This window comes from Sparus aurata, chromosome 21, assembly GCF_900880675.1.
Source record: "Sparus aurata chromosome 21, fSpaAur1.1, whole genome shotgun sequence".
Classification (NCBI taxonomy): domain Eukaryota; kingdom Metazoa; phylum Chordata; class Actinopteri; order Spariformes; family Sparidae; genus Sparus; species Sparus aurata.
In genome coordinates, this window is record NC_044207.1 from 12,957,742 (window position 1) to 12,966,654 (window position 8,913).

At 39.5% G+C, this 8,913-nt stretch overlaps 1 protein-coding gene across 1 annotated transcript in view; it reads right to left on the reverse strand.

Annotated features, from left to right (window-relative positions):
* The window catches only part of st3gal3b (ST3 beta-galactoside alpha-2,3-sialyltransferase 3b), a 53,088-nt gene extending 47,795 nt beyond the window's left edge, over positions 1-5,293 (reverse strand). Inside the window, exon 1 of the mRNA XM_030402571.1 lies at positions 5,185-5,293. The gene's annotated coding sequence lies outside the window, so the exon portion shown is untranslated. The remainder of the gene's footprint in view (positions 1-5,184) is intronic.
* Positions 5,294-8,913: the final 3,620 nt, after the last annotated feature.

The window sequence follows — 8,913 nt, forward strand, 5'->3', positions numbered from 1 at the left end:
ATCAAGCAGGAAATATAATCTGCTCACCCACTGCTCTCCATCTGGGGTCAGGAGATTAGCAGGAGCCAGGACAATAAAATACATACACAAGCAAACATTGAAACATGCACGCACACATACACAAGCCTGTTGAAGTGTCCTGGGATCAAGGCCTATTTTCAAAGCTGGCGTGGGACTGGTGAGTTGGCAGTACTTTATGGCCTTTGATACATGGATCATTCATTTACATCACAATTACAAGAGGGAATGATCGAAAGCCACAGAACAATGCAAGGCGCTGAATTTTTCCATTCTGTGACCATGTCCGTTGCTTGTTTTTCTACCAGTAAGGAGTTGGTTCCTGCAGGGGAAAACCCTGTTTGTTTTAAACGTACACACAGATTGCGATGCTTTCGCCTCACTGTACATCCTGAGTTGATGCCACATCCAAATTAATTTGATCCTTTGAGGTTTGAAACACGACTAAAATCATTGGATGATTCTGGTTTTCCTGCTTTTCCTCCGTCATGCCCCATTCCCCTAATGCTCTAATTATTTTCGCACTGGCAAGGGTATAAATAACAAGCCGGTCTTGGATGGCAGGTCTGTCCTGATAACGGAAATACGTGCCCCAACAAAAATAAAATTCTTCATCTGGTGTGGATTGTGGAATCAGTGCCACTAGCAGAGATACCGTCTTGTCCATCACTGGAATTGACATTTCATATCCTTTAAGTCTAACTGTCTGCTGCGCACAGGCTCCCACTCAAGCCCACTCTAGAAACTTAAAGCTACAACAGATCAGTGGGTGTTGGAAACAGTGACATGTTTAGGAAAATGTGAGGTCTTTCATGCATTGGTTTTAATTGTGGCTTTAGATACTGCACTTAAAAAAATTACTGCATGGCTCACCTGTAAGTGATAAAACCAGGAGATAACAGCTGTGCAAGGATCGGAGTGAGGACAGGAGCTCACCAGAGATCTTAAACCGCTTGATAACATCTTTGCCAACGCTGTCCTGAGTAATGAATGCCCCTTGAAAGGAACTTAATCTGGTTTCTTGTTTTTCTCCCCTATAAGCTACAGGGCATCATATAACTTAACATGCAAAGAAATCCAGGTGAGCCATACCATTCACAGTGTCTAATGCCTTCACTCCTCACACAGAGTAACTAACTAACTAACTAACTAACTAACAGAAGTTTCCATGTTTGATCACACCATCTCTGGTCAAACGTGAGTGGAGCCAGACTTCACTGTGGCAAAATAAATAATTGATTTGTCGAATCATCTGAATCATAGATGAACTATCTGCTCAATGGCGTGGCTTTTGCTCAAGCGGGCAGGCAGCAGGAAATAAACAAGTGCTAAAGGGATCCTATACATGTAGTGGCAGACAAGAGTGACTGCTTCTGAATGAACAACACTTTTACTTTGAATTTCTTTTTCATCATCTGCTGTTGTAGCCACTGTCTTGTCTTTCGGCTACTTCTTCAGGAGAGGATATGACCCTGTAAAGCTATTTGTCATTCTTCGTTATTCAGAAGGCACAAAGGTCCCTTTGACTACGCAATAATTTAGCTCAAGGTCTCTTAGAGAAAAACATTAAAGCAAATTTTTTTGTTGTGCTTTTCTTTAAAGGACCAATATGCAAGATTTGGTCATACTCAAAACAAATACAGCGGCTAATTGTTTTGAGTATGAACTTGACAGGTGCCAAATTCCAGAGTAGCTGCTAACTGCTGCTCCCTGTAGCTGCCACTGGCTAGTAAGATCATTTAACCATGCAGCCAGCATTCCGATTAGGAGCTCAGGGACAAGGGGAATGTTATACCCCTTTTCCACTGGTCCAAAACCCGACCCGGTCCAACTGACTGTGCAGTAGACCCGGGTTTTTATCACCTCGGCTCGGCTTAGCTTTGATCTAACCGTAAGACCCGGGTGAACACGTTAAATTCTGCAGCGCAAAGTGACGACGTGTTATCAACATCTGGTGGTGGCTCGTAAATAAGGACGGGATGCTGTCTGTTGAGGACATTTGATCAATGGCCACAGTGTTGGAGGTGGAGCTCTGTTCATTCTTATATAAGCCAAAAAAGCTTGACCTCCCGGCTGTGAAAATACCTGGATCGCTGACCAAGCTGGCTAACTTACAGTTTGGTGCCTAGCCAACTTGAAGGGGAATAAAATAATCGCATCATGCGGCTCTTCTAGAGTTTCAAAATGTTAGTGGACCGAATGGCTCAAATTAGGATAGTGAAAGCAGTCATTTTGCGGAGGTTGTGATGCTCAAAATAATGCATCCACCTTTTTTACAGATGCTTCTTTTACAATGGGTCTATTGTTGTATTCTGTTCTGTTATAATTGTTTCCAGCACGTACGTGTAATATGACGCTTCAGATAAAAATCACAGATGGGCTGCCTTGCCTGCAGGAAGTGGGAATGGGGCCAATAGGCGTGTTTTAGCAGGTCGACCCATGTTTTAAAAACCTATGTAGACCGGCTAATTGTGTTAAAAAAGCGGTATTAGTGTCAAAGCAGCTAGCACAGGAGCTTTGGATCTAGAAGGGAGCTGGTTAGCATGCTTATTTCAGTATCTATCTCTGCAGCTCAATACACACAACATGAATACTGCTATTTCTTCATTCTGTTTATAATAACTTTTGAATATTTTCAACCAAAATTCTTACATATCACCCCTTCAATAGCTGTCTGACATTAGTTTGGCACAACTGCTCATTGTCCAGTAACTTAGACTGAATGTAGTTTCAAATTAATGTAATTTAGACACAGAAACTGCCGTACAAAGCTGTCTAGTGCTTAAAAAGAATAGTTGATTTTAGGAAATACGCTAACATACTTTCTTGCCTCAAAGTTGAAGAGAAGGTTTGTATAATCTGAAGCTTGTGTGCATAACATAAATGTAGAGTCAGGTTATCTCACTTTAGGAGGAAACAGCAAGCATGGCGCAGTAAAATGTAGGCTTAAAACAACAAGTTTTGGTTTGGAAGTGTAGTGTAGCATAGGTGTAGTACCATGGTGCTAGTAGGCTAGTAGGACAGAACCAAGCTAGTTATTTCCCAGCGCTTCCAGTCCATGACCCTGCTCAGTCTTGCTTAGAATATTCCCCAGTGGTCGCTTGCTGTATAGCAGCGAAAAATTCCTCTGAAGGTCCCAAAAGCATTTTTCCAATAGAGCACATTTCCCATTATCACTAATAAAAAATAAAAGCCATAGTGTCAGCTATCACTCTTTCTTCTATACATTTTTGATTTATGGAGGTTTCACATTATAAAACGTTTGTATTTGTAAAACCAGCGGGAAAACCACCACCGCATATAATGTCTATCAAGTCAGCCGCATGACCAGGAAGTAAACCTGGATGCTCAAAATCTAACTTTATAACAGCATTGGTGGTATTGACTAAGTGGGTAGAGACACACCCAAGGAGCAGTAAAAACAGCAGGTGTGTGTATCCTACTCGGCAAATGACCATCCAATAAAATAACCTTTATAAGGCAGTCAAACAGATTATGAGGGAATATGTAAAGCAGCAGAATATCAACACTTAAAAAGCAATCTCATTTATCTTACTTCTTTCGTTCTTTCTTTATCTGTTATTCTAAGGTTATTTGTTCCCTTTCATTTAAACACTTACATCCTATCTTTATCCCAGGCATGACTGCATCAAATACATAAAATGTGTCTATTCAAGTCTCTTATTAAGGTAAACAGAAAAAAGCAAAGGACAACGTTACTCAGTCATTAACAGATAAAGGCAATTCAGAAACTAATTGATATTATATTGTGTTTTTTTCTATGCACAAAAAGAAATGTAAAAATTACAAATTAAAACAAATGTTTGTATGTGTTGTAACTGTCTCGTCTGAAGTGATTGTCTGCTGGCTCCAGCTCTATAGGTAAAAGTGTTATTGATCCTCACATCTAAGACTTGGAAAGAAACCAGTGTATTTCCCATTATACTGAACTGTGTCTCCAATAATAATACAGTCGTTTACATACATCCAAAGATCATCATAAATTGTTCAAACTCTATCGGCCTATGTTCACCCCTTCACTAAAACATCTGCAAATAATAATAAGTGGAGGGAAACCATCAAGGAAATTTATACCATGGAAAGAATAATGTATAGGATAAGGTAATGCTGTGATGTTTTTGAGTTCTTATGGAAAAGTTTCTTAGAAACAGATGAAGTATGAACAGCTTGAGGGCAACGAGTGAAGAGTATGTAGAGGTGCACATTAAGACATGCATGCATGAATCCTAGAGGACATTTGTACCAACACAAGTACACACAAAAATGTTGTCTGTCTTTTAGTTTTTTTATGTTTCTTCTGTTTACTTCAAATGACTATTTGAGACAAATTAAGCAGGCGCCGTAAAAGTTGACACATAATATAGAGATGTAAATGTTTTTTCTCTACTTCATTTTTTCCTATACAAACTAAATGTATGATTATTCAAGTAAATGTCAACACAACTTTTTTTTGTTTGTGTTGTTTTGTTGTTGTTGTTGTCTGTTTTGCCTGTTTCTTTCCCTTTCCAAAAATGGTAAATAAAACAAACATCTTCAAAAAGGTCAGTATGTTAACTTTTTATCAAATAAATGTCTGTGATAATCATAAAATATTACATGACTGTAGGAAAAAAGAACTGCACAGGTTTCTTCTGGACTGGACTGCTTACAGAGTCACTTTCTACCTTCCTGAAGTGCACCAGGGAGATTATTTTAAGACCCACTGGGCCAAGGTCGTTGACTCATCCTTGGCCTACAAATAATTCCTGTTTTTGTTTTGAGCCTTTATCTTTGCCAGTGCAGATACTGTATCTTCAGACAGGATACAAGGAAAAAACATTCCCACGCAAAAAGAGTAACAAACATCTTTTCTACGTGCTGAAATAAATGTCTTTTTGAATGATATAACATGCATCGCTCAGGCTTCTGAACTTGATCACATCTCTATCAGCAGATGATCAGCTGAATGCTGCCTCCGGGTTGAGCATATGGCTTCCTTTGACAGAGATACTGTTCTGCTTTTAGCTACGAGGTTGTGTAAGATATTTTGTTGTATGATAAAAATGTTTTTATAGAGAAATTTTAAAAAAAACTCCTTCAGACTAATGAAATACATCTCTTTGCTTTATGACCATAAATTTACCTCAAGGTAAAAACAGACATTACCTTTTCAGCTGCTGCTGTCAAGTCCTGAATCCAGAGTATCAAACAGAAACGTACCGCTGGACGACAGAATGAATGATCGAACACTCACATAGAGCAGAATTTTCCAAAAGCGAGAGTAAACACAGACGACACAGTCTGATTTGGTCTCTGTCCTTCTCGCTCTCTCTGCAAACATTAGTTAACCAATAACAGTGAGGATCTGAATAACTGGAAAAGGTTGCCAGGGACCATCCCAATTAATCAGGAGAAGCACAGTACAGTTTTGCAAAACGTTTGTCAACCAGTGACCCAATATATGGGGAAACCTCTCTGTCCTGTTACAGTTTACAAGTATGGTAAACTATATGGGAAATAACTGTTGTCAGCTGTCTGGCCACCATTTCATAACAAGTCTGGGGTAAAGATGCAGCAGAACGTGAAGAGATAAAAAGCTGGATTTCGGTACAACCTTTGTACCAGAGTTTAGTGTGCAAACTGCAAGCTTCTTTAAATCAGCTTACATTGTGAAAGATATTTTGTGGAATTTGGATTTGTCTAAACAAAGAAAATAAATCCAGGGAATTAACTATCACATAAGATAGTTATATAAAACACTCGAGTCCGGTGTGCTGTGTTACAACTTCTATCTACTAATTATTGTAGCTAAAGCTTCTTTTTATCTCTTATCAGACAACTTTACAGTGAACATGTATTAACTTTATGGAATTATTACCGTATTTTCCATACAACATTTATTAAACTTTTGATGTACAAACAAGTGAACACAAGTCAGGAGAGTCGAACCAGGGAAATACCCTGAAAGCCATTCATTTTGGCACATTTTGTTAGAACATCTATGATAAACCTATTAAAACCACCCATAAAGGAACTATACAGTGCATTAGCGCAACCAACCTTTTCTAGGACAGTGGGAAGAGAAGGAACTTAAAAAAGAATGGAGGGCCACTGTATCACTAAATATTGCTTTGGTACCAGACTGTGGTGCTGGTTGAATTGAAGCCAATGGGAGATTAACGGAGAAACACACCGAAAACCAAACATACCTACATCGTATGACCTCTGATGTGTGGTCTTTCATTTTTTGGTGGCATGTCTTCATCAGAAGTCATACTTCATAGATAAGTTGTGTTTTAGTGTGTTTCTCAAGATTCGCTGACGTAACGACCCTTCCCTTTTTAAGTTCCTTGCAGAAAACCAAGAAAAAGCAGCAATTTTACCTTCGAACAATATTTTAAAATTTGGCGTCTGCAGTGATCACAAAACCTGCCCCCACAAAAAAAAACAATGGGCGATTTGCTAAGGCAGCTTAGTTGGAGCCCCATCATGTCATTCCCACTTGCACTGCATCGTTTTAATTCTTTAGTTGTTGACCATTGTTCTAGTTTTTAATGCTAATGGTAAAAATTCTTAAATCTGAACATTTGAATTAAGAAGAACGTCTGTATTTTTGTACATTTGTTGTTGGTTTAAGATTACTTATAACATTCTAGGAATGAATGCTGGTTTGAGGGGCCTCCTGGAATTTTTTTCCCCAGGGCCACAACAGACTCTGGAAGTTTGGAACATTGTTTGAACAGAGTGAAGACTTGAACTGTATCCTGAGCTACTGAATGTAGCTCAGTTTTCACATCTTACTCATTCTTTCCTAGGAGTGAGTGTGAGGCATAAGAGTAATAAGTTCATCTGGCAAAAAATAGCACATGCTGATCATCATGACATTTTAATAAAAATACAACACAGCGGTAACTCAACAACCCACAAAGCACAAGGGCAACATAAGGTCAAAAATCTGGGTCGAGCCGACCACACTTTCTACATCATGTAGCAGCCCTCACTTTATCAAATCAATATGATCATGAAAATGAAACATTTTGGTGTTTCATTCGTGGAAGGAGTTGTATCACACATTACTCTCACAGTCATGCCACACCAGAGCCGGTTGCCCAGGAAGCAGGAAAGATTGCACGCTTGCAGACACAGAGATTGCTCAGACGATTATGGGCTCGATCCATCATGTGATAAAGTAGAGCCTTGGGGAAACCTATAGGCTTAGACTGCTGCTGTCTGCTGCTTAATGAGATGGCAACAACGGGAAGTACCGTTAGAACGAAACAGAGGCCGTGCTGTATGATCTCAATAGCAGCACGAAAACACGTGGAAAAATGGAGATGAAAACACAGTTTTTGTGTGATCAGTACGGCTCCACACTGTTTCTTCTAATAAGACATTTGTTCATTAAATCTGATAATGGCATCATGAGAACCGAGAGATGTAGGGCAAGAAACAGTGATAAGCTGCAATAACACCAAAAGAATAAGATGAATGAGAACAACAGGAGAATACATTTGAAATAAATACATTCTGAAATATAAAGCTAATGCAGCTAATCGTACCACGAAGAACAAAGTCAACCAGAGACTATAAGTCAACAGGAAACAGTTAGTGTATCTGCACAAGACTAGTCGTCACCCAGTCTGCTCTCGATGCGTTGATCAATTTATCAGCCCGCACTTTCACACCTTCTCACATCATCTAGACTCTCTGTCTCTATTCACAAATAAACACACGTGCACACACTTCTCTTTCTTCTCACATCCTTTTAGTGTGTGCGCATGTACTGTACATGCACGCACAACACGTCTGGGGCACTAATGCTGCAAAGCTTTCTATGGTTGCAACCAGCAGCAGGCAGATTGTGACGTGTGCTGTACACACACAAGACAGACAAGCACTTATAGGATAGAAAGTCAGGGTGAGGTCTCACTCAGCATCACTCAAGATCTGATTTCATTCATTCTACCAGAGTTCTCGTTTGACTCAGATTTCAATACGACATGCGCCAGTCAATGAAAATCCTGTTTGCAATGTTGTGCACTGCAAATAAATAATTTTGGAGTTCGATTCACTTAAAGCCACTTAGAGGCTTTATTGCTTTTGTTTGTTCCTGTAAAAGTTTAGCAATGGAGAAGCAAGGCAGTTTCTGAAACTCCTCAATTATGCAAGCCGGCAATAAGATAGGGATTAAATTAGATTGACCTTTTTAATGACATTTGCTTTGTTGATTTTTGATCAGAACCAACCATTAATGCCGGCTTAATACAATTTGAGTCGGACAAAAAGCAAACATTATCAGTCCACGACGGCTGGAAGAAATTGAATCATATATTTACACACTGTGGCTGACATTAATCTCAGTCGTGCTGACCTGTAGTTCACCTAGTGTTCATAGTGTGGGCTATGTAACCATGACAGTGGGCTCATAGCCTTCAATCAGGCTCAGCTGTCGACAAGCTTAAACTGTGAAGTGTGAAACACTGTACGCTCCTGTTAATGGCCAAGCGGCTTATGTCTGACTTTCACCTCATGAGGAGCACTGGGTAGAAAAAGTCCACTGTCTCCGACACGTTAATGATTAATGTGCCTGCAAGTAACATTTACAAGCACAGAGAACAAATACAAACCCTGAAAGATGAGAGAATATCCACCAGGAACCTGAAAGTAGAGGGAAAGAAAGTGATACTGGGAGCTACTTTACAACTATCATGCTCAGATCATCAAATACCAATGGAAATCAAATACCAGTTGGGTCTTTGGCATTAGACCCGAACCGTCAATCCAAAGTGTTGGTATTTGACAGTCGGGGGGTAAAACACAACAATCAACTACTACTACTGAGTTCCTTTAAACCACCGTTTAAGAGTATACAGTCAGTTAGCTGTAATGTAATGG